The sequence below is a fragment of the Rhinatrema bivittatum genome, chromosome 1 (assembly GCF_901001135.1).
Source record: "Rhinatrema bivittatum chromosome 1, aRhiBiv1.1, whole genome shotgun sequence".
Lineage (NCBI taxonomy): Eukaryota > Metazoa > Chordata > Amphibia > Gymnophiona > Rhinatrematidae > Rhinatrema > Rhinatrema bivittatum.
The window spans coordinates 107,422,615-107,447,695 of record NC_042615.1 but is presented as its reverse complement, the minus strand read 5'-3'; the positions used below and the strand labels follow the sequence as shown (position 1 = coordinate 107,447,695).

Here is a 25,081-nt window from a genome sequence, read left to right as displayed (position 1 = left end):
ACTCTCTGTTTCCTGCCTTTTAACCAGTTTGTAATCCACGAAAGGACATTGCCTCCTATCCCAATGACTTTTTAGTTTTCTTAGAAGCCTCTCATGAGCGACTTTGTCAAATGCCTTCTGAAAATCCAAATACACTACATCTACCGGTTCACCTTTATCCACATGTTTATTAACCACTTCAAAAAAATGAAGCAGATTTGTTAGGCAAGACTTCCCTTGGGTAAATCTATGTTGACCGTGTTTCATGAAACCATGTCTTTCTATATGCTCTACGATTTTGATCTTGAGAATAGTTTCTACTATTTTTCCCGGCACTGAAGTCAGGCTTACTGGTCTATAGTTACCTGGATCGCCCCTGGAGCCTTTTTTAAATATTTGGGTTATATTGGCTACCCTCCAGTCTTCAGGTACAATGGATGATTTTAATGAGAGGTTACAAATTTTAACTAATAGATCAGAAATTTCATTTTTTAGTTCCTTCAGTACCCTAGGATGCATATCATCTGGTCCAGGTGAATAGATACCCTTTAGTTTGTCAATCTGGCCTACTACATTTTCCAGGTTCGTCTGACTCATCACCCCTGAAAACCATCTCTGGAACTGGTATCTCCCCAACATCCTCATTATTAAACATGGAAGCAAAGAATTCATAATGGGCTGGATTTTAAAAGGGTTATGCGCATAAGGTACGCACATAACCCTTTTAAAACCCTCCTGCATGTGCCAAGCCTATTTTGCATAGGCTCGGCGGCTCGCATAAGCCCCAGGAAATGCGTAAGTCCTGGGGATCGCAAAAAGGGGCGGTCGGGGGCGTGGCCAGGGGGCGTGGTGTCGGACTGGGGGCGTGTTCAGGGGGCGTGTGGGCAGTCTGGGGGCGTGGCCGAGTGCCTCAACACAGCAGCCTGTGTCGGGGCCTGCCACGCCGGTGTGCGTAAGTTAATACTGCCGGGAGGCAGTAGTAACTTTTCGGATAAAGGTAGGGGGGGTCTATATAGGGCCGGGGGGGGGGGGGGTGGGTTAGGTAGGGGAAGGGAGGGGAAGGTGTGGGGGGTGGAAGGAAAGTTCCCTCCGAGGCCGCTCTAATTTTGGAGCGGCCTCGGGGGGAACGGGCAGTGCGCGCAGGGCTTGGTGCGTGCAAGTTGCACAAATGTGCACCCCCTTGTGCGTGCCGACTCTGGATTTTATAAGATACGCGCGGCTACGCGCGTATCTTATAAAGTCCAGCGTACTTTTGTTTGCGCCTGATGTGCGAACAAAAGTTCGCGCACTCACTGTCTTTTAAAATGTACCCCAAAGTCTTTCTGCAATGGCCTTATCTTCCCTAAGAGCCCCTTTAACCCCTCAATCATCTAATGGTTCCTTAATCAAAGACATATTGACAGGCCTTATTTCACATATATCCTTTTCTAAATCAGCAATTTTAATCACTTGTTCTCTTGAGACCCATGCTCAATAACCGTAGGCCCCAAAGATGAGGAAGAAGTATTAATCATTTTTTCACAATTCTTTATGGATCTTCCAAACTGCATTAAAAGGTTCCACAGAAAGTCTAATGTCACTACTTCCAGTTTAGATGGCAAAAGGAGGGACTCACCCCTGTGGTCAGATCCATAGAAGCAACAGCAAATGATCCTGGGAATCCAAAACCATAGTTTCCTCCATTCCTTGCAACCATACTGGTCATTCCTGAGTTAGCCCCCCCCCCCCCCCCCCCGGGAGTACTCACGCCATTCAGCACAATGCTGCTATGAATGGCATAAATACAGCTGCTCTCTCCTGAGCTAGCATTGCGCTAATCTTATCATGCAGTGACAGGGCCAGCAGGTTTGAAGAGATGCATTGCTCAGTCAGAAGTATTAATTTGTCTAAAGGACTGAGGGAAATCTCCTCCCCTGGTGACAGCAGTGCTCCCTCACCAGCAGTCACAATGGGGACTTCTACAAAGCAGGTTCACAGGCAGATGGAAAGGCAATCTGCTGCTGGCTAGGGAGTTGGTCAGGTTCCGAAAGGAATACCCTGAACTTCCCTTTGCGCTTAGGAGGCAAAAGTCTCAAAGAAGCCAAAAAAATATGGAAAGCTGGAAAAGAGGAGGAGCCAAGATGGAGGCTTAACCCATGCACAGCTCTGCCCGCTCGCTGTTTTCTTTAAAACGTTTTCCTGTTTTTGTGATTCAAAATGCCTGTGAAGAGGAAGGGAAGAATAAGATCTTATCCCACGGTCTCCTCAGCCTTACCAGGACAGAAGACGATCTTGCAGTGCACTGGGATGCACCGCAGATGGGGGCCAAGGTTCTGGCTGTTGCGGCGTGTGGAGGAGATCCTGCCTTGATCTCAGAAGAGGTTTTGCTGTGCCCTCAGGATGACTGTAAACTGCTGGCTGTATGGGCTGCCTCAATGCTACACCCCACAAGGAAACCTGAAGAGGAGTTCCAATTGTCAGAGGTTGAGGGAGCAGTGCTTTTGGCATTACCCATGCTTAGCAGGGCCGGTGCAAGGGTATTAGGCGCCCTAGGCGAAACGTCAGCTATGCTGCCCCCCCCCCCCGCCTCCACACACAATTAACTTACATTGTGCATTAATGAAAATAACGAAGTCTGTATTTATAACAGAACACTTATTTGACATTTTTATGCCATGTAAACCATTGAGATGATTTGTCTTATCGACGGTATAGAAACTTTTATAAATAAATAAATAAATAAAAATAAATAAAATAAACATAAACAAAAGCTATACTTGTTGCTCAAACAAAAAAAGCAGACACATCACATAGTATTAAACAATTAAAATGGCAGTCAATCAAGAAAAATAAACTTAAAAAGCCATCTTTACTTACCCCCTCCAGCAGCTCTCCTACTCCTCTTCCATGCAGGCCATAGCACACACCAGAAGCAGCAGTAGAAGCTAAGCTCTATACTCATGGTCCTCTTCCTTAGTCCCATGTCTCTCACATACACACCATATCAGTCATGCCCCCATGACCAGTTTCTGTCTCTCACACACCAATCATCTCCCAAACAGTCTTTGACAAACACACCAGTCACCTTCCTGAACAGTTTCTCTCATGCCATACACACACACACAGGTTTCCCACTCCCGTGTTCCACTTACATATATGGGCTTCTCACTCTCATAATCACTTTCTCTTTCTCACACACACTCACCAGTCTCTCACTCTCATGCTTGTTCTCTCCACATGCACAGGCTTCTCATTCCCATAATCACTTTCTTTCTCTCTCTCACATACACACAAACACACACCAGTCACCTGTTCTGTCTTACATATACAGGCTTCTCCCTCCCATGCTGTGTCTCACACACACCCAGGTTCTCACTCCCATGCTCACTCTCTTCACATGCACAGACTTCTCATTCCCATAATCACTTTCTCTCTGTTACACACACACACACACACATACACCAGTCTCTCTCTCATTTCCATGCTCTCTCTCCAGGTGCACAGGCTTCTCATTCCCTGAATCACATTCTCTCTCTCTCTCACATTCACATACACACCAGTCACACCGTCACCTTACCAACCAGTCTCTCTCTCATATATGCACACACACACAGGCTTCCCACTCCCATGCTCTCTCTCACATAATCAGGCTTCTCACTCCAATGCTTTCTTTCACATACACCCCCACAACACCAGGCTTCTTACTCCCATGCTTTCTCACATACCCAGAGTTCTCACTTCCATGCTTTTTCTCTCTTTCACACACACACACACACATCAGTCACATCCCTGACTGTCTCACACTCTCACACATCAGTCATCTCCTTGAGCAGTCACTTTCATTGTCTCTCATATATACACATACATCAGCTCTCTGACCAGTTTCTCTCAATCACACACACATGCTCTCGATCAAATACATTCTCTCACTTACACACAGGCTCTCAATCACACACACATTCTCTCACTTACACACAGGCTCTCAATCACACACACATTCTCTCAATCACACACAGGCTCTAAATCACACACACATTCTCTCAATCACACACAGGCAGGCTGGCCGCTTCTCTCTCTTTCTCTCACTCACTTCCTCCCCCCCGCACAAATGGTAGCTGCAACAGCCTCCTCCTCCAGCCCCCGCAGGCCAAAAAGGAAGAATCCCATCGGCCGCGGGAGGCTCATGCTGCTGACTCCTTTCCCGATTACCGGCTGCTTCAATTGCTCGGGGGCCGATGCTGCTGTCGCTGCTATTTTTTTCATGCGGCACCGCTCTTTCTCCTTCCCGCGCATCACTTCCTGTTCCAGGTCGGGGGGGGGGGGGCGGGAGGAAGAAAAGGGCAGCCGCGGTTGCCACAGCTTTTTTTTTTGCACTGCTGCTGTTCCCGCTGGGCTTGAACGTGCTGATAGCCCAGCGGCAACGGCAGCAGGGAAGAAAGAGCAGCGGGAGAGACCGGGAGCACGCAAACTGCTGGGGGAGGTCAGAGGGGTCTTTTGGGGCGGGCTGCCGGCAGCGGCTCTTTTATTTTTATCGGGGGGGGGGGGGGCGGCGGCTTAATGCAGCTCTTTTCATTTTACCGGGGCAGCGGCTGAGCGCGGTTCCCTTAATTTTACCAGGGCAGTGCCGCCCCGGGAAGCTGGCGCCCTAGGCGACCGCCTAGTTCGCCTAGTGCTTCCGCCGGCCCTGATGCTTAGCTCCTCATTGATTGTGGGTGAGAATGATATCACATCTGCTCTGGCGGCTATGATTACCCAGGCTGAGAATAGAGGTGAGAGTTTGCCTGCAGTGATCTCTCCAAATAATGGATTACCAGTATGTTTGGAAAAGCCCTCAGTAGTTACTTTAGATGCTTTGTGGGATCTGATGTCCTCTTTGGGGAAAGCTTTTTTAGACTGTTCATCGAGATTAACTCATTGTCGCAACAAGTGGATACTATTGCTAAACATAATGATATCCATAGACAGGAAATTTCAGACAAATTTAAGAATGTTGAAGAAGGAATACAGCATGTGAAAAATGTTCAGTCTACGATTATTCAAGACTGCTCTGTTTTAAACAGGAAAGTGGAATTTATTGAGAACTCTTTAAGGCATTTGAATTTGCGAGTACTGAATTTTTCCAGGGTTGTAGGAGAGATTCCTAGAGTTACCATTAGAAGATATTTCCTGGAAGTTTTGGAATTCACAAATGAATCTGCGCCCCCCTCTGGATAAAGTGTATTTTCTACCTTCTCACTCTAGTGCTCAAGTTCAGATTCCTCCTGTTGATTTAAATATCTGAGAGAGCCACTTTGTTGATATCTCTACTGCGAAAGATCTTAGTATTGTGATGAAGTGCTATTTTAAGAAATCAAATGTATTATTCATGGGGCAAAAAATCAGGATATTCCCAGATTTAATGAAGTCTACCCAAGAGAGAAGGAAGGGCTTCCTCGCTTTGCGTCAGGATACCCTAGCCATCGGAGCAACCTTCTTTCTAAGGTTTCCGTGTAAATGTATTGTTAAGTATAATAGAGATAATTACATATTCTTTGTTCCACAACAGCTTAAAAACTTTACTGACTCCAAGGAGGCTATGATCCAAGTTAGTAATGCTTAATATTGTCATCCTATAATGGAATAGTGTGTGCCCTGCAAGCTATGTCATTGCTATTTTTAATTTCCTTGAGAGTTGATATTCTCCTATTTTTGCTGATCTCCCCCCACGTATTATGGTCTAATGGGTATTGTTTGTTACTAACAATATGATTCTTTTTTTGTATGTTAATTTTCTTTTTCAATCCCATATTTCTTCACAAAGTGGATACTTTGTACGAAAGTCGTAAAACTAATAAATAATAAATAATTAAAAAAATAATATAAGGAAAGCTCATGCCAAGTAGAAAGTGCTAGCCTCACTCAGGCCTCCATATTGCTTCCCCCTCTTAAGGTGACTTTTATAAGCAATGTGCACACATAAAGTATAAGATGTGTGTGCAAGCACAGTATTGCTTATTCATGCTACTGCTATTTTATAAACCTTGCACATACTCACACAAGTACCAGTGCACAAATAACTTTGCTTGTGTAAAAAAGAGGTGGATTTGGGGCAGGTCAGAGGCATTCCTAAACAGTGCCAATACTTATATATAAATCCTGATTTTATAACCTGCGAAGCCAGCATGGTAGGGCTGTTACCTGTGCATATTTAATTCTATATCAGATGTAAGTCAGAATAAAACTCTTTATAGTAAACTGGGAATTTCCTTCATGCTCGCATGTTTTAAAATGTGCTCACTTTTGCATGTAAAAGCCAACAAGCCCTAAGGAAAATACACAAACAACATTACCTTGTATAACTGCTTAAAATTAGGAGCACACATATGCACACTAGGCGTATTTTATATAATGCGCATGCATTTACTTAGACAATATAAAATGTTAGCACATGTGAGCTTGCGCCCACATATGCGCATATATAAACATGAATGTGCTCTCATTTTAAAGTTACCATCCCAGTTGCATCTGTAAATGCACACAAAGGTGACCATCACATTTCACAACTGACTGCATGCAGCAGTGAGGCTGGATAGCACAAGACCTACAAGTTATGCTGTTGCAATTTGATACAGGAAAGTTCCTGGTGAGATGGATCCCTGGTTGGAAAATATCAGGAAAGACCTCACTGAACTTTAGATCATAAGGACAGGATGCTGAAGATTTATACCACTCTATATGGGTAATACTGGAGACACACAATGCAAGAATGAAGAAGCACACTAGCAGTAAATCTGAAAGAGTGAGATCATACCTGGCATTCCCTGGCTTAAGTGTAAGATTCATTCCTGCATGGTATGTGCAAACAAACCCATTGGAGACACTACCCCATGAGAGACTTTTGTTTCCTGTGCTTTCACACAGAAATAACAAAGGATTCCATATGTTATATGTACCGATTGCAAATGAAATTCTGAGCCTTTTAGCAGACAAGTGCCATACTGTGCTGTGGTTATCATTGTACTCTTTAATCAAAAAATGCCAGAAATCATTCCAAACAGGACATTCATTTTGCAGCTTTTTCCTAAGACATTTTTTCTCTTCAATTTCATTCCAAAAGAATTGGATATAGTAAAATAAAATAATGTGACATGGTCTGTCTCCCATGATTTTTATACAAGAGGAAAGAAAAAAAGAAAATACACATTGTTGTCTTTTAAGAAATAATGGGATCTATCTCTACACAAAGGGAGACCAGTTGGACTTAGTCTTACTCTGTAAATAAATTTGGGTAGAAAGTATGAGAAGGCACGTGCATGCATTATTTAACATGCTCACTGTGAATGGCTTTGGCCTCATTTTCCAATATCGCATACAATACCAAAAAGGGGTGTAATTTATGCTAATAAGCATGTGTATTGCAAATTGTGATATCAGCTATGTGAAAAGCTGTTATTGCAAGTTGCACTATTAGCCCAATTTGGGCTACATTGCCAGTATATATTGTGGTTCACGATGTTTCTGGACAGGCCTGTTGCAGTATATGAGAGAGAGAGAGAGAGAGAGAGCACCTGGCCATGATATCATGGCCTATAGGCAGGAATTTGTATCCCTATGGTAGGCCCACCTAGTAACTCGAGGTGGGGATTAGGTAAGAGTGTAGGGGGTTAGGGGCCACTTTGACATTCTACGTGACACCTACGAACAGAACAGTGGTCTCTTGTGAGAATGTCAAAATGGCCCCTAACCCCATACACTCTTACCTAATCCCCACCTCGAGTTACTAGGTGGGCCTACCATAGGGATACAAATACCTGCCTATGGGCCATGATATTCTGGCCAGGCACATTCTCTCTCTCTCTCTCAAAATGGTCCCCCAGTGGTTGAATGCAGGAAATACAACAGGTCTAGCACTTATCACAGAATCTGAAATGGCATCACAATTTGCACTAACTTAGCTCTTCACACAAATTGCAATAAATACTATCCTACCTAATAAACGAAGCTTGACCGACGTGCCGCAAATGCGCAGTAGAGAGCAGCTCTACCGCGCATGCGAGCACGTCGGTCACAGTGTGCCTCTTAAAAATAAAAATGGCGCTGTAGGAGCGGCGGCCCGAAGACCCGGAGCGGCGGGAGCGGCGGCACCGGCCCGAAGACCCGGACCGGCGGCGGCGGCCCAAAGACCCGGAGCGGCGGCCGCACCGGCCCGAAGACCCGGAGCGGCGGCCCGAAGACCCGGAGCGGCAGGAGCGGCGGCCCGAACACCCGGAGCGGCGGCGGCGGCAGCCCGAAGACCCGGAGCGGCGGGAGCGGCAGCGGCGGCCCCGGCCCGAAGACCCGGGCAGGAGCGGCGGCAGCGGCGGCCCGAAGACCCGGAGCGGCGGCGGCATGCGCGCGAGGGAGGGACAGACTTCTGTCCCTCCCTCGCGCGCATGCCGCCGCCGCTCCGGGTCTTCGGCGGAGATCGACTGAAGGGGGGAGGGAGGAGGAGGGAAGGGGGAGTGACTGAGGGGAGGGGGGAGAGAGGAGTGACTCAGGGGATGGGGGAGAGAGGAGTGACTCAAGGGAGGGAGGGAGGAGGGGGGAGTGACTGAGGGGAGGGGAGGGGGGAGTGACTGACTGAGAGGAGGGGGGAGTGACTGACTGAGGGGAGGGGGGGAGGGGGGAGTGACTGAGGGGAGGGAGGAGGGGGGAGTGACTCAGGGGAGGAGGGAGGGGGGAGAGAGGAGTAACTGGGGGGAGGGAGGAGTGACTGAGGGGAGGGGGAGTGACTGACTGAGGGGAGGGAGGAGTGACTGAGGGGAGGGGGGAGTGACTGAGGGGAGGGGGAGTGACTGAGGGAGGAGGGGGGAGAGAGGAGTAACTGGGGGGAGGGGGGAGTGACTGAGGGGAGTTGACTGGGGGAGGGGGAGATAGGAGTGACTGAGGGAGGGGGGGAGAGAGAGGAGTGACTGAGGGGAGAGAGTGGGGGAGGTGGGAGGGAGAATGAGGGGGAAGGAAATGATCCAAAAAAAATGTTAATGTAGCCCGTTTTAACGGGCTTAACGGCTTGTATTAGCATAAAACACACCCCTTTTGCTATCGCATGCAGTACTTACCGCATTTTGATAAATCCACCCCTCAGTTTGTTAGCAAACGAAGGGCAGGCTAAATACCCGGATGGCATGACTTTCCTTGGAGGGGACGCCCCCGGGTTCCCGCCATGACGTGGATAAAGATGTGGGTGGCGTGCGCGCGCGCACCCTAGGAGGCTCTCAGGAGAAACATGGCGAACACCATCGCCGTTGCCATTCTGGGGACGCTGGAGAGAGCAGCATGAAGATGCGGCAGCAGCCATCTTCCCAAGGCTTGAGGAGAGAGAAGGAAGAAAGGTGAGGCACAGAGGTCGAAGCCATCTGAGACCAACGGACGCAACAGTGATTATGCTGTGTACTGCTTTCAGGGCACTTGCAGGGATTGGGTCCAGTGGGTGGATTGCAGGCTTGATTTCTTAATGATTTGTTTTATTTTGAGTTTCGATACAGGGTGAAATATGTTCCATTTTGTCTTCCCAAGTTTTTCTTCAGGCTTATTTGTTTGCAAACAGGTGTAAAATTGTGTTTTTAATGCATTGATTTTCTTTAACAGTGAAGTAGCATATTCCTTGTAGGAATTCTTTAGAAAGTCGTAGCTAATTGTTGTGGAGGAAGATGGGCCCTTAATTAAGTTTTTAACTGTTTTGAAGAGTAATTTGAAATTGAATATTACACCATGAATCTGTTTAGCGTAGTAGTCTTTTTTTACTTTATTGATTTGCTCACATTATTTTGTTATTAGGGATTTGTATTTTTCAGGGATTTCCTTAGATTGGCGTTTCTGCCATTGCTTTTCAGATTTTCTCAAGTCTGTTTAGTGTATCTTAGTTCTTCGCTATACCAAAGTTTCTTTTGTTTAGCTATATTGCCTTCATTCTGGAACATTTTGTTCTGGATTGAGCTTAGGGTATCGGCTATTTCATTGATGATTTTATCCCAGGAGTCAAAAGATGAGAAGGCATTATCATGATCAAAGTCAGTTATTTTATTTTTAATTGTTACTTCAAGTACAATGGATCCTTGACTTACAAAGTCAATTCATTCCAGAGGACTGGTTGTAACTCAAGTTAGTTGTAAGTCAAGACTATTTTTTCCATAAGAAATAATGGAAATACTTATAATGTATTCTGAACCTCCCAAAGCACCCCTTACCTAACATTTTCATAATAAAAAAGGGTTGTATAATGTACATAACTACCAGAAACACCTATAATTTTCCTAGTGTACTCACCAAAAAGTTATAAAATGTGCCTAGCCTACCAGAAACAACAATTTCATACTGTACTCACCATTCAAGTTGACATCTTTGGCTTGCAGGAAGGGAGGAAGGGGAGGATTCCCCCCCTCCCCACCCCCTCAGAGCACATCTCTGGCCCCCAAACACTCATTTCCCCCTCCCAGCATACTCATTCCTCCCCTCCTGATACCTTGCTGTAGCCAGCTGAGTGCTACACTCCCTTTCTGCTGCTGCACAGGAGCTTCCTTGGTCACCAGTGATGCTGTTGCTTGCAGCAATGCCGTGCCAGGTCTGCCTATGTGCTCCTGTGAACATTTGCAGTTCTGGGTGCACCTGAGATGGCCAGGCCTCATCAGTAGCAGCAGCAGCCAATCACTGCAACAGCAGAGCAGAAGTCCCACCCACCAAGCCCAAAAAAATGTGATTGACAGGAAAAAACGCCCAATTAGAAGCAACCACACGCACAAGCGGATACACATGGCCTTGGCCGGCATTCAGGTTGAAACTTAAAACTTTAGTTGTAACTCAAAACTAAAATTTTGGTTGTAACCCAAGTTGTTGATATGTCAAGCTGGTTTTAACTCAAGGGTCCACTGTAATTTCTGTTCTATCTTTTTTCTGTATGTGAAAAATTGATTATTAGGGGGGTTGTTTGCTGTGTGGTGAGGAGGATTATTTCTGCTTTTATTAGTTGGGGATCAGACCAGGGCAATATGTTGTGTGAGAAATTGATTACGCAGTTATTGTGATTGGCAAAATTAGGTCAAGGATGTGTCCTGCTTTATGAGTGGGGTTAGTGACAAATTGTGACCAACCCATTGCTTTCATAGTATCTAGAAATATTTCACATGGTGTACTTTTATGAATACTGTCTACATGTAGGTTAAAGTCTCCTATGATTAGGGTTGATTCAGGGGCAGGAAATGTTTTAGTGAACACTTCGATTTATGGTGAGCAGTCTTTTTGGAGTGTTCCAGGTGGGCAATAGACCAAACCAATATTTAGTTGTGGTGATGTTTAAGTTTATGTTCTCTTTTACAGATTATTAAAAGACCCCCACCTTTACGTTTGTATCTGGGGAAGTGAAATATACCTCAGTTTTGTGCAATCTCTTCCACAGGTCACCATGATTATAATGGTCTCAGTCTAACTATAATTTAAAGTGCTGGAGAATCAGATTCAGATGACGACCAACACTGGGCCCCTGTGACATAGTAAGGGCAAAGGCTATCGGCACCATTTTGAATACCGGCAGGCGACAGCCCAAGTGGAGGAGATTGCTGCAGGAACCCTGCTGGCCCACCAGGGACTTTTGGCAAGTCTTGGGGGGGGGGGTGTCAGGAGGCTGGGGGTTTTATTCGTTAGTGATACATTGCATTCGTGAGGGATCGCCATACATTTCGGAATAGGGACCTATACATTGCAGATTGCGCATTCGTTCAAAACGAATGCACATCTCTAGTAATTAATATCTAGATGGGAAGCAGTTGAGAGAACTGACAGTTCATACCCTGATTCAGGTGATTTTACTCATACTCTGAAATGTTGTTTATTTCAAGGGCTTCTCTATTATAAGGCATTCAACTGCTTGATTGAATAAGGTAATAGTAACATCTAGGAGCCTCTGAAAGCTCACACTGGGAGTTTTAATGAGAAAACTTTTAAATACTCCTTTAGCCTACATGTGTGTGATAAGACAAGGGCCTAGGTAGAACCTCTATGCTAACAGGCTGACCTACTTATATGGGGCTTGTAGAGATGTTAGTATTGGCAAGGCAATAAAAGGATTGCCAGATTGAAGCCGAGATCCTTGTGGTGATTAGCTGTCCTCTACTGGGGTAAAGAGCTGGTATATAAGCTGGTATAAGCAGAGATAAGGTGAGAATTTTGCTTGTAGTTTCTTCAGTTTTCTGTTAAACTCCAGTTTGGCTTTCATTACTGAAGGGTACTAGTGATTTTGTATTTTATTACTTTCATTGGCATAACCACGTTTTTGGAGTCAGATGTAGATGATTAGTACTTGTTGAAGGCAGTTTATGTAGAAAATAACTCCTAGCTGCTCTTCTCTATGATACATGGGTAGTGAAAGGGTCATTAAATGTCAGCTTCTTGTCTCCCCATTGTGTGATCTTAGTACTGGTGAAGCATTGCTTGTGGCAGGACCACATCCACAAATCTGGAACTTGGAAGAGGTAAGACCTCTTTATGAGTTACAGCTCTGATGTGTTTTGCCCATTATAGCAATGTCATTCAGGGGAGCTAAAGTGACCCAATTAAAGATGAGTTAAATTGAGGTAGCTGTAAGGGTAGATGAGTGTAAGCCAGTCATTAGAGGAAAGGGCTACATGCCTAGAAATGTGCATGCCAGTGTGTGGGTATGAGCGTGGGTGCAGAAGGCTGTGCTGAAAGGGACTCAAGGATAAAATGGAATATAGCATGCAAAAGAAGAAGATGCACACAAAAGTTAAACAATTAAATAGCATTTATATGAAAATAAAAACATTTAAAAATATTTACAAACAATTAAAAAAATGGGGGTATAGATGGTTAACAACTACAGAGATAACTTTATACTTAAATATAAGGCCACAGGAACCTCAGGAGAACTGATCCAGATAGAACTAGGTGGTTGGAGGTTATAGTGGTTGCCTCATGCCCACCTGCTCAGGAGCAGCCATGCAACCCTTTTGAGTCTGCACAAGCCACTCCATCATAGCCACTAGCCTTCTGAGCTACATGTGCAGCTCGCAAAGATTTTCCCCCATCATCTGGACCGCTGCACCACAGACACAAGATTCTTTGCATCTGGGCTTGGATCTCCAACTCCAGCTGCAGAGCCAGCCTCTGCAGCCATGGGATGCTGGCTAGATTCAAGGAAAAGCTGCCCAACAAGAGGATTTCTTCCCTCTCCCAGCAATGGCTGGGAGAGGGAAGAAATCCTGAGGTCCCTGGGGCAGAGGCCCCAGGGACCTCAGGATTTCTCCTACAAGGATGGAGAAAGGAAGGGGAGGCTGCTCCGGTCCAGGGCCACTATCTGATAGTGGGGGTGGTAAGGGTGGGGATCTTCTGGCTTCCGGGCTGCTGCAAGGTGTGGTGGTGGTTGTGGTGACTACTAGCCAGCTGGCACTGCAGCTGCGGCAGCAGGAGGGACTGGATACATTGATTCCTCATCTTCTTGTTGCTCTTCCTCCTCATTGGAGCTGGTGGAATCTGTGAACAGATAAGAACATAAGAACAAAAGAAATTGCCACACTGGGTCAGACTGAGAGTCCTGTTTTAACAATGGCCATTCCAGGTTACAGTACCTGGCAAGTACCCAAACAGTAAATAAATCTTATGCTACTAATGCCGATATTAATTATGGTTATTCCCTGGGTCAACTTGGTTAATAGCAGGTTATGGACTTCTCCTCTAGGAACTTGTCTGAACTTTACTTAAACTCAGTTACATTAACTGCCTTAAGCAAATCTTCTAGCAATTAATTCCAGAGATTAACTGAGTGTTGAGTGAAAAAGAATTTTCTCCAATTTGGTTTACATGTGCTACTTGATAACTTCATGGAATGCCCCCAGTCATTGCATTATCAGAAAAAGTAAATAACTGATCCACATTTACATGTTCTAGTCTTCTCAAATTTTATAGACCTCTATCGTATCCCCCCTTAGTTGTCTCCTCTCCAAGCTGAACAGCCCTAACCTCTTTAGCATTCCTCATAGGGATGCCATTCCATCCCATTTATCATTTTGGTCACCCATTTCTGTACTTTCTCCAGTGAAATGTTATCTTTTTTGAGATATGGTGACCAGAATTGCACACAGTACTTAAGGTGTGGTCTTGCCAAGGAGCAATGTAAAGTTATTTCAACATTCTTCCTTTTATTCATTCTTCCTTTCCTATTTATTCCAACATTCCATTTGCTTTTTTGATTGCCGCAGCAAACTGAGCTGAGGATTTGAATGTATTATCCACGAAGACATCTAGAACTTTTTCCTGTGTGGTAACTCCTAATGTGATACCTAACATCATTTAACTATTGCATGAGTTACTTTAGCCTATTTATATTACCTTCCACTTGTCCACATTAAATTTCACCTGCCATTTGGGTGCCCAATGTTTCAGTTTCACAAGGTCATCCTGCAATTTTTCAGAATCTGCTTGTGATTTCACAATTCTGAATAATTTTGTGTCACCTGCAAATTTGATCACTTCACTCATTGTTTCCTTTTCCAGATCACTTACAAATATATTAAAAAGCACCAGTCCCTAAGGGGGTCATTTTCCAAGGAGTTACCGTGGGAGATAATTCCACATGCAAATTTTTAATTTTGTATTCAGGGGCGGAGTAAATGTAAAGTAGGTAGGATTTATCATGTGCCATGAAACAGCATAGCCAATAACTATACCTCTTTCATTTGTGTTATGTTGTGCACTAGAGGCTGGTAAAGAGAGAGAGAGAGAGAACCTTGCTATAGTGTCTCCTCCCTAGGCAGGTATTTGTATCCCTATAGGAGGCCCACCTAGTAACTCGAAGTGGGGATTAGGTATGAGCGTAGGGGGTTGGGGGCCACTTTCACATTCAACATGAGACGTACGAACAGAACAGTGGTCTCTTGTGAAGATTTGATGGCCTTCGGAGTGAGGAAATTCACTCCAAGATGAGATTTGGGCAATGTTCTCTCCACCTAGCTTGTTGTTGCCCAGGTAGAGTGTCCATCAAGCTAGGTGGAGAGAACATTGCCCAAATCTCATCTTGGAGTGAGTTTCCTCACTCCGAAGGCCATCAAATCTTCACAAGAGACCACTGTTCTGTTCGTACGTCTCATGTTGAATGTGAAAGTGGCCCCAACCCCCTACACTCATACCTAATCCCCACCTCGAGTTACTAGGTGGGCCTCCTATAGGGATACAAATACCTGCCTAGGGAGGCAACACTATAGCAAGGTGCTCTCTCTCTCTCTCTCTCTCTCTCTCTCTCTCTCTCTCTCTCTCTCTCTCTCTCTCTCTCTCTCTCTCTCTCTCTCTCTCTCAAGCTGCAATATAGCATAACTTACACTAAGAGCGTGTTGCAGAGCTGTTATTGCAATTTGCAATACACATGATTATTAGCATAAGGTAACACCCCTTTTTGGTATCGCATGCAATATTGGAAAATGAGGCCCTAAATCTACTGGCTCACTTTTATCCAATTGCTTATTAAATCATTCAAAAAATATAGCAGATTTGTGAGGCAAGATTTCCCTTATGAACATCCATGCTGGTTCTGTCCCATTACACCATTGTATCTATACACGTGTGTATTGATATGTTCTGTGATTTTATTCTTTAGAATAGTTTCTGCAATTTTTCCCAGCACTGCAGTGAGGCTCACTGGTCTATAGTTTTCCAGATCACCCCTGGATTTCTTTTCAATATCAGAGTTACATTGGCTACCCTCCAGTTTTAGGTATAATGGATAATATTAATGATAGGTTACAAATTACTAGTAATAGATATGAAATTTCATTTTTTTTTAGTTCTTTCAAAATACTGGGTTCATCTGGTCTGGGTGATTTGCTACTTTTCAGTTTGTCAATCTGCCCTACTACATCTTCCAGGTTCACTGTGATTTGGTTTAGTTCATCTAAATCATCAGCCTTGCAAACTTTTTCCAGGATGGGTATTTCCCATACATCCTCATTAGTAAACACAGAAGCAAAGGATTAATTTAGTCTTTCTGTGATGGATTTTCTTCCCTAACTGCCTTTTTAACCCCTCTATTATCTAACAGTCCAACTAAGTTCCCCACAGGCTTCTTGCTTTGAAAATATTAAAGAAATATTATTATTTTTTGCTTCTATGGCCATCTTCTTTTCAAATTATTTCTTAGCCTGTCCTATCAGTGTTTTATAGGCATGTGTATTCGTTTTTCATGTATTAGACAATGTCAACAATATTGTCTAATTTGTCATGGTTCGGTAGCACTGATATATGAAAAATTTTTGCCGAAATTTCGGAAAAATTCATATTTCGTGTTAGTGCGCACTAACGGAGTTACTGCACAGTAATGCAAATTAGTGTACACTGTTTTTCTAGCTAACGAACACCTCTGAATTGATACTTTTAAATTTTTAAGTTGCATTTTTTAGTGCGCACTAACATTAGTTACAGCGCACTACTACATACTTAGGGGTAGATTTTCAGACGAGCGCAAACAGCCTACTTTTGTTTGCGCTCCAGGCGCAAACAAAAGTACGCTGGATTTTAGTAGATACGCGCGTAGTCGCGCGTATCGGCTAAAATCCTGGATCGGCGCGCGCAAGGCTATCGATTTCGTATAGCCTGCGCGCGCCGAGCCGCGCAGCCTACCCCCGTTCCCTCCTAGGCCGCTCCGAAATCGGAGCGGCCTAGAAGGGAACTTTCCTTTGCCCTCCCCTCACCTTCCCCTCCCTTCCCCTACCTAACCCACCCGCCCGGCCCTGTCTAAACCCCCATCCTACCTTTGTCGGGGGATTTACGCCTCCCGGAGGGAGGCGTAAATCCCCGCGCGCCAGCGGGCCTCCTGCGCGCCGGGCCGCGACCTGGGGGCGGGTACGGAGGGCGCGGCCACGCCCCCGGGCCGTAGCCACGCCCCCGTACCCGCCCCCAAAACGCTGCCGACACGCCCCCGCAACGCCGCGCGCTCCGGCCCTGCCCCCCGACACGCCTCCCGACACGCCCACTCCGAAAACCCCGGGACTTACGCGAGTCCCGGGGTTCTGCGCGCGCCGGTGAGCCTATGTAAAATAGGCTCACCGGCGCGCAGGGCCCTGCTCGCGTAAATCCGCCCGGTTTTGGGCGGATTTACGCGAGCAGGGCTCTGAAAATCCGCCCCTTAGTGCGCTGTAAGTTCTATTAGGGCGCACTAACTAACCAGTTAATGCGCACTAACTAACCTGTTAGAACGCACTAACGGGCCTTAATGCTCATTAACATCTAGCTAGTGTGCACTAACAAGTTAGTTAGTGCACGCTAATAGTACTTACAGCGCACTAAGGCTGAGATAGTGTGCACCAACTGATTGTTAGTGAGCAGTAAGGCCCATTAGTGCGCACTAACGCACTTCGTCAAAAATTGCCAAAAAAAAACATGGGAAAATGAAATTTTCCACGGAGCACCCGATCCAAAGCCCGAACCAATATCTTTAAATGAAGTAAATCTCTAGTGCTTTACATTTAATTTGACAATGTTTATACTATTTCTTGTTTTCTTCAGCTGGAGCCTTCTTCAAATGTTTGAAAGAAGTTCTTTTGGCTAAAATAACCATTTACCTCACCTTTGAATGATGCCAGAAATAATTTAGCCTTCCTTTCACTATATTTAATGCTCAAATACATCTGGACTGGGCTTCTAAGATGGTATTTTTAAACAATGTCCATGCCTGTTGTACATCCTTAATCTTTGTAACTACACCTTTCATTTTTTTTTCTATTTTACTCTTTTTATCAAAGTCTCCCTTTTGAATGTTAATGCTAGAGCTGTAGACTTACTTAATATCCTCCCTCTAGTTATTAATCACATTTGATCACACTATAATCACTGTTGCTGACTGGCCCCACCACCGTTACCTCTCACACCAAATCATTCATACCATTAATAATTTGATCTAAAATATCTCCCACCTCAGCATTTCCTGAACTAGTTCCTCCATGAAGCAGTCATTTATTCCATCCAGGAACAGGATGCCCTGACCTACATTTACCCAGTACATTGGAGTAATTGAAATCTCCCATTATTACTTTGCTACAAAATTTATCATCCCTAAGCTCTCTCATCATTTCATTGTCCATCTGATCATTTTGGCCAGGTGGATGGTAGTATACCCCTATTGCTATACTCTTCCCCATCACACATGGAAATTTGACCCACAAGGATTCTACAGTAAATTTAGTCTCTTGCACTATCTTGATCTTGTTGGGCTCTATGCCATCCCTAATATGGACCACTTTTGCTTTAATTGGATCCTCTCTGTTGGGATGCTGTAATGCTCCATTGATCAGCTGGGCAGAGCTAAACTTGGTAAGCATAGCAGCGTCTCACATCGCCGGCATGGACAATGTGCAGGCAGACTTTCTCAGTTGTCACCGTCTAGATCCAGGAGAATGGGAGCTGGCAGAGACTGCCTTGCGATGCATGGGGCACACCCAGCATGGACCTAATGGCAACTTTTTGTAATGCCAAAGCGCCAAAGTTCTATGTTCATCGCAGAGAGATGGCAGCAGAAGGGGTAGATGCCCTAGTGTTGCCTTGGCCCACCGATAATTTTCGTTTTGCTGTATGTCTTCCCACCTTGGCCATTGATCGGCAAAGTGCTCCGGCGGGTAGAGATCCATCCAACAGAGGTCATTCTGATAGCTCCAGAATGGCCGAGACGTCCCTAGTTTGTGGACCTTCTCAATCTCATTGTGGACGGTCCTCTGCGGTTTCTGGTTCCCCCAGACCTGCTGCATCAAGGGCCTGATTGTTTGGTGGACAATGATCGCTTCTGTCTAGCGGCATGGCTTTTGAAAGGCAGAGGTTAACTCACAAAGGCTATTCTCCAGCTGTGGTAGCTATGCTTCTCCGATTGCGTAAGACTTCTACCAATCTCACATATGTTAGAGTATGGAAAGTTTTTGATATCTGAACTGGGAGTGCATGCGGCTATTTGCAGCAATTTCACCTTACGAGCGGGTCTCTGCTGGGTTCAGCAATTGCAAGCTAATTCTGACTTAACGGATGAAGAGGCGGTCCAGGCAGGTCATCTGGAAGCTTCGGTGGCATACAGCGCGGATGCACTGCATGATCTTTTGCGCACATCGGCCAGATCCATGGTTTTAGCTGTTTCAGCTCATAGGCTCCTCTGGTTGAGAAACTGGTCCTTGCCCTTCAAAGTCAAGCTACTTTCGGTAAGAATCTAGAAGATATGATCCAATCTCTGGGTGAGAATAAGATTCATTGGTTACCAGAGGATAGACTGAAATCCAGAGGTTCCTTTGCCTCTTGGGCCAGATTCAGAGGGAATTAAAGATTTCTCCCATCTAGACTGCCCGCGGCCCCTTTTTGGCAAGCTCCTAACAGGCAACAGACTGGGTCCCAGTCCTTTTTGGGCCATTGATTTGGCAGACCTGGTAACTCTCAGTCTGCTTCCAGTGCAAAAGCATCACAATGATGGGGCACAAGTCCATTCCTCATTGCTGGAGATAGGGGGCAGACTGTCCCTGTTTTATGAGGAATTGACCAAAGTAACGATGGATCAGTGGGTCCTTACCGTGATAAGAGACGGCTACGCTTTAGATTTTGCACGGCATCCTCAGGACCGATTTGTAATTTCTCCCTGCGGTTACGAAACCAAAAGAAGTGCGATGGCGGACACTTTACAATAATTTCTGCAACTAGGAGCCATCATCTCAGTGCCTCCAGAGGCAAGAAGGAAGGGCTGTCAGATGAAGAGGCAGTCCAGGCAGGTCATCTGGAAGCTTTGGTGGCATATAGCGTGGATGCACTGCATGATCTTTTGTGCATATCGGCCAGATCTATGGTTTCAGCTGTCTCAGCTGTCAAAGGCAAACTACTTTTCAGTAAGGATCTAGAAGATATGATCCATCCTGTTTCATTAGTATCTTTTGAAATAATTCTCCCTCCAAATCTTGCGCTTGCAAACTGTCTATCAGTTGTAAGGGATAATTTGGAATCTTTAAACTCAGGTGCTTTTTACTTATAGGCTTTTATTCAAACCTCTCTATTGGGGTGCTCTAACACTTCTGTTTCATTAGTATATTTTGAAAATACCTCACTCCAAATCTTGCACTGCTGAGTGACTATTGACTTTCCCCCTTGTTCTAATTGAGAAGCTGTTCTATCTCCTTTGTAAAGGTTAGCACCTTGGTTAAGGTGGTGCCTGTCCTTTTGGAAAAGACTACCCTTTTCCTAAAAGGTTGTCCAGTTCCTTATAAAACTACATTCCTCCTGCCTGCAGCAATGTCCATTCCATACATTGAGACTCTGGAGCTCTGACTGCCTCTTGAGTCCTGTGCATGAAACATGAAGCATTTTACAGAATGCTATTCTGTAGGTTCTGGACTTTAAATTCTATCTAAAAGCTAGGGATGTGCAGAGGGACAGATTATGTTGCATTCGTAATTCATATTCGTCGGGGGGGGGCAGATACATTGGATTCGGCAAGGGGGGCCCCCCGATACATTCATGCATTCATTCTTATTTGTTTCCCGGCTAAAATTGAATTAAATACAACCCCCCACCCTCCTGACCCCCCCCCCAAAGACTTACAAAAACTCCCTGGTGGATCAGCGGGGGGGTCCGGGAGCCATCTCCTGCACTCACTCTGTTGGCTGCCGGTATTCAAAATGGCGCCGATAGCCTTTGACCTTACTATGTCACAGGGGCTACAAGTGCCATTGGTTGGCCCCTGTGACATAGTGAGGGCAAAGGTTATCGGCACCATTTTGAATACTGGCAGTGACGGCTCGAGTACAGGAGGTCACTCCTGGACCCCCGCTGGACCACCAGGGACTTTTGCCAAGTCTTGTGGGGGTCAGGAGGGTCCCCAAGACTTGCCAAAAGTCCCTGGTGGTCCAACAGGGATCCGGGAGCGACCTCCTGCACTCGGGCCATCGGCTGCCAGTATTCAAAATGGCGCCGATAGCCTTTGCCCTCACTATATCACAGGGGCTACCGGTGCCATTGGTCGGCCCCTGTGACATAGTGAGGGCAAAGGCTATCGACGCCATTTAGAATACTGGCAGCCGACGGCCCAAATGCAGGAGGTCACTCCTGGACCCCCGCTGGACCACCAGGGACTTTGAGAAAGTCTTGTGGGGGTCAGGAGAGTCCCCCAAGACTTGCCAAAAGGCCCTGGTGGTCCAGCGGGGGTCTGGGAGTGATCTCCTGAACTTGGGCCATTGGCTGCCAGTAATCAAAATGGCGCCAATAGCCTTTGCCCTTACTATGTTACAGGGGCTACCGGTGCCATTGGTCAGCCCCTGTCACATGGTAGGAGCACAAGATGATGCCGGCCATCCAAACTTGGGCTTCTAGCACCTGACTCCCACACCATCCGATATCGTTGGTGTTCACATAGTCCATGACAGCCTACTTCTCCCAAGTACTGTCTAAAATCCTATCTAGGTGAAACGTGAGGTCTGCTACCTTTGCACCAAGCAGGCAAGTTACTAAGCACTCCTCATGCCCACCAGCCACAGCTGTCTACATTCCTAAAATCAAATCACCAACTATGACAGCCAATCTAAGTCTTCCCTCCTGGGCAGTAACGCTGGGAGACTTGTCCTCAGTGTAAGAGGATAATGCATCACCTGGAGAGCAAGTCCTTGCTACAGGACCACTTCCTGCTATACCAGGATGATGCTGCTTTACCAGATAACTTTCATCCTCCAAGACAGCATGGGGCTGCAAGACTGGAATTGAACTTGGCTACTACATTCCTGAAGGTCTTCTTTATATATTTTTCTGTCTGCCTCACTCCTCCTAATCTTCCACTCTAGCCTCCATAGATTGGACTCATTCTCTAAGATCCAGGAGCTCTTTGCACTGGGTGCATACATACAAATTCTTCCCAACTGGTAGATAGTCATACATGTGGTACTCAGTGTAAAAGACTGGAAGGCCCCCATATCACTTCTGAACTGCTGCTTTCATTTTAATATTGTTTTCTTATTAAGTTTAGGTTGCTAAGGGAGTAGAAATGCTTATATTAAAGTGCTGATGTCAATTGGGGTATTTTTGTACAGTACCAATCAACCTGTTGATATGCATTCCATTTATAGGAGAGGAGGAAGCAATGGCATATGATCCTAACAGTGTGATACTCATCTACTATAGGGGGTTACAAGGCAATATGTATGTTTCTAGAGAAATGTTGCCCTCTGTAGAGTTGTCCTTTACAACATGATCATGTTGCAGCCATAAGACAAAAGGTCCTTGTTGGGAGTCCTAGAGATTCCCTGCAAATGGTATTTGGAGTAGGTTCTAACACACTGTTTACTTCTAAAGTTGGCCTGTGAGTGCATTAAAAAAAGTGATTCATACATGGTAGGGTTGCGCTGTGCTCATCATACTGCTGGATAGACAGTTACAGGTTGCAGATGGAAAAAAGTTTTATGTGCAGGAGAGATGCTTCCAGCTACTGGCTGAAATAGGGTATTGGCCAGTGACATAGCAATAGTGGGAACTATGATAAAAGCAGCAAAGACTATGTTGACAACTCACTGATGGGTATTTAGGAAACTTGCCACTGGCCTCCTTCTGCCTGGCACATAGCTGCTGGTTCAGCTTCCAGGCTTTCTTCTTGAGGTCCTCAGTCTATACAGAGGAGAAGAAGGAATAAAATGCTCTTAGTTCATAGTTTCTGGTTCAGTGAACATTTTGATGCCATGTTTCCAGTCATACTTGTTAACCATGACCCACTGTCACAGTGGTTCCTCGCTGTCCCTTCTGATATCAATATATGCAGTGACATTTGCCACCACTACCACCATTTCCATTCCCTATCATCCCTCATCCACTTGCTTATTTCCCTTGAGGCACTTACCCCATGGAAGTAGAAGGTTCCACGATTAAATTCTCTATGGAGGGTCCAGCCAGGCCTCCTGCGTTATACCGGCATTCTGGCACACTTCCCAGTTGGGGGAACAGGAGCTCTTCATCCCTTACCACCAAGGAAGCCAGGCAGGCCACATTCCTGGAGGTAAAATTAGGCTTTGTCAGTGGGGTGGAAGGGCATTTTGGATTGAGACCGCTCCAGCAAAATCGGAAGTGCAAGCTTGCAAGAAAGTACCCTATTTTAAAGTTCCTGACATGTACTGTAAAGCATGTGCTTTCTGTACGGGATGGAGATATACATATTTTAATACCTGTGCAGACTGATATGCACAGGTTCTAAAATACTACATCAAATCTGTATGGACCCTTACATATGTCTATATGGGGCCGTATGGAGATGTTGAAAGTTATCCTCATAGTAATGTAAGAGAAATACTATTCATTATTTTCTGTTAATTAGGAGCCTTATTAATGCGGTATATTTTCCATGATATTTGGGGAAGTGTGCATTCTAGTTTTTTATGTATACATTCATGATAATAGCAAATTGTATCTGTTCAAACTCCTCTTTTTTGACATGATCGCCCTTACTGAGACAAATTATAATTAATAAAAGGTACTTTACAGTTTTTTGCAATTCTTGTGTTCCCATATTCAATGTATAACATGTTAGAAAGATTCATACTTTTGCTATCAGCATCTTCTCAATACTGAGCAAGAGTGCTAGATGTAGATTTGAGTCATAACATTTACATTGTCTTCTACAATTGCTTAATTTCAGCAGTAGCCTTTAATGAAAATTGCAGCTAAAGTAATGATACAATTGTCATCCTACAAAGATGACTGTATTGAGCTTTTAGGGTAATGTTAGCATCACTGTGGTATTAGTAATCTCATCAACTTTTTGGTTAGGGATGGATAAATAACTAGCTTTTAGTATGTAAATTACTAAGAAAAAACGTTTTGCAGAAAATGGGTCAGGTTAGAGATGTAAATGAGGCCTAAAATGTCTCATTAGGTTTTAAATTGCTTTTTTTTTTTTTTTTTTTGTTTTCCAAGCATTATAAATCTTGTAAGCTTTTGGGGTAATTTTCTTGCTTGACTAAACTGGTAAGGTCTTCCCTATTAATAAATGAACTGAGTACTTATCAAAACAAACTTTGGGCTGCATAAGGAACTTAATTTCTTGTTTGCTCTTTTTATATTACTGTAATTTATTTAGTGGATGGAAATAGTCACCAAAGTTGAGTTAACAGACATTTAGGATCTGCCATATCTCTTCTTAGTTAAAGCATAATTTTAAATAAATCTAAAGATCTTCATGTCATCTGGAGGCATGTATTTGGCAGTATGTGTCTAAGAGAAACCAAATATTTGAGAATTGTAAGTGGTCTGCAAATATGCTTTGGAAATTTTACTTCACCCTGATACATTAGTGGGAAAGCAGTACTAAAGGAGAGATTGCATACCTCTTTTGCTAATATTTTAATATTAACATGCAAAATATGGAGTCATTGAATGATCAATTGTGTAACTATTTTTAGCTCCAATTTCCCTTGTAAAAATCACAATCTGCAAGAAACTTCACTCTCTGTTAGATGGAGTGTGAGCTTCTCAGATTTCAGCCCTCACAATTTAAAATATCAGCTCAGACTGTCTGGGAGCATAATTTGTAAGTTTAGATTAAGTATTTTGATATTTTGCAATTTCTAATTCAGTAAAATCCCCATTATCTGGCATTCAATCAACCAGAAAGGAAAATTAGTTCTTACCTGATAATTTTCATTCCTGTAGTACCAAGGATCAGTCCAGACGCCCACCCAGTTTTTTTCCGGAGAGTCCACTATTGATTATTGTTTATTTTACCACTGATTCAATAAGTTTTAAGTAGAATAACAACCAATATTAGAGAACACATTAGCTTTTCTCTGCCCTGCTATGTCCATTCTAGCATCATCTTCCCCTCCTGTTCCCTACAGGCTGCTGGCTGGATTAAGAAGCAGGGGCTCTCAGAAAATGGCATAGTCAATTAACTGGCATGGACTGTTCCTCATGCATGCCAAATAGTGTGGCGGTTTGCTATAAATTGACAATGACTACTCACATTTAGAAGAAAAAGGTTTAGCAACTTTAGGATCATCTGTGATTTATTCTGTCACCTACTCAATTATTTCTTTTTCTTGCTTGTATTCAGTTTCTTTTCTCTGACATCTTTCACATGCATTGAACGTTGTTCTTTCTATTTCAAGCCTTGCACTGT

General features: G+C 44.6%; 1 long non-coding RNA gene across 1 annotated transcript; it reads right to left on the bottom strand.

Annotated features, from left to right (window-relative positions):
* Nucleotides 1-12,843: 12,843 nt before the first annotated feature.
* On the bottom strand, nucleotides 12,844-23,555 carry LOC115080035. The gene is made up of 3 exons (XR_003853495.1): nucleotides 22,811-23,555; nucleotides 22,489-22,581; nucleotides 12,844-13,458 (listed from the first exon to the last, which is right to left on the bottom strand). It is a non-coding gene; the product is annotated as an uncharacterized LOC115080035 (long non-coding RNA).
* Nucleotides 23,556-25,081: the final 1,526 nt, after the last annotated feature.